Here is a 1,512-nt window from a genome sequence, read left to right as displayed (position 1 = left end):
CCAAAGACTATTACCTCAGTTTTGTTTTTGTTTAGCTGGAGAAAATTGTGGCACAACCAGTCATTAATTTCCTCAATGCATTTACCAAGAGCCTGTACAGGGCATGCAAGGCAACAACTGAACAAGAAGCAGAAACTAAAGACTACTGCGCATGAAACATGCTTTAAATAAAAGAATCAGACGATTTTAAACCGAAACTGAATGACTTACGGGGACGTTATACTACTACTGTTCTATCGAAATTTTAAACGAATATCCTCATGTGTGGCTCTCATTTTTCTTAGAAACAAAAATTAGGTAAAAAAATAAACAAATAAACTGCTAATTCTTTGTTTTTACATTTATCGGGTCCCAATATGCCCGAATATCAAAGAGAAATAAAAAAAAATGCATGCCATGGAAGAGTTCGGGTCTTAGGAGGTTAACGTTACTTCATAGTACACATTTGCTTTACATTTCCTCGCTTTCTGTCTGTCACACCAGATCTGCTCATATTAATCGAGGCCTATGTTTCAAATAATCAGGTCTACAGGTAATCCGTGTAAACAAACCCCACCGAGACCCTTCCTTCAAAACTTTGATACATTTTAAAAGTGTAACTGTTATAGATAAATTTGCTAGAGATGCTCTCGTGTTTCCTTACCTGCTGCTGGAGCTCCCATGTTAAATCCAATCTCGCATTTCCTCCTTCGACTCGAATAATTAAATAAATAAATTAAAAAGTGCGAGTTACTCTGTCGATGTTACTCAGGTGAAGACGTACACGTTTCTAATCTTCTCCAGTTATTTCAAAACTCCGCTAATGAATAGTCCCGCCCACCTTTTATTCAGGTGCGTCTTCTTTTTCTTCTTCTTCTTGATATTATTTATTGACGGTTTGCAAACAGCAAAATAGTGCTTTACCGCCACCAACTGGTTGGAGTCTTGACTGAAATGTGAAAATCAATCAAATCCTCTCAAACAAATGCGTCTGCCTTAACGTTTGCTGGATCTCTATCAGGATGTCAGGTCTGCAGTCTGAGTGACTGTCTTGTAAACTGGCCAATGATGAACTCGAGTCTGAGCATAACACAGATCTCAGCGGGTTTGCATCTTCAATCCACTGGACAGCTAGCAGTGTTGAAACCACTTCTCCTGTTTACACTGAATCATCACTGATCCCTTTCCTTACTTTGATATTAAACTCATATGCCCGCACTGTATGTGAGTTTATTTTATTCCAGATTCGATTTTTTTTAAAGTAGACCAAACACTTTATTTAAACATTATCCATTTCCTAATTTAGAAAGGAACTCCTAGCTTTAAAGGATGTGTTGATACTTTTCCTTGTTGTTTTTTCAGGTTGTTTATTAAACAAAGGATAAATTAGATTGTTGAATGAAGTAGTACCATAAGACATCTTACGTATTAACGTTTGCGGCCATGTGACCTAGAGAATATGAAACAAAGAAAAAATATGTCTGTTAAGTAATACACAATATATAGAGATATACAGTAATATAAAACAAACGT

At 36.4% G+C, this 1,512-nt stretch overlaps 1 protein-coding gene across 2 annotated transcripts in view; it reads right to left on the bottom strand.

Moving 5' to 3' along the window:
- Positions 1-754, bottom strand: part of LOC102312598 (30S ribosomal protein S18, chloroplastic) — a 5,058-nt gene extending 4,304 nt beyond the window's left edge. For both annotated transcript variants that reach the window (XM_042214183.1, XM_014329542.2), the window contains exon 1: positions 644-754. The gene's annotated coding sequence lies outside the window, so the exon portion shown is untranslated. The remainder of the gene's footprint in view (positions 1-643) is intronic.
- Between the last annotated feature and the right edge of the window lie 758 nt (positions 755-1,512).

Source organism: Haplochromis burtoni, unplaced genomic scaffold (genome assembly GCF_018398535.1).
Source record: "Haplochromis burtoni strain Fernald_Lab_line unplaced genomic scaffold, NCSU_Asbu1 Contig_527, whole genome shotgun sequence".
In the NCBI taxonomy this organism is placed as follows: domain Eukaryota; kingdom Metazoa; phylum Chordata; class Actinopteri; order Cichliformes; family Cichlidae; genus Haplochromis; species Haplochromis burtoni.
This window is presented reverse-complemented; position numbering and strand designations above follow the sequence as displayed.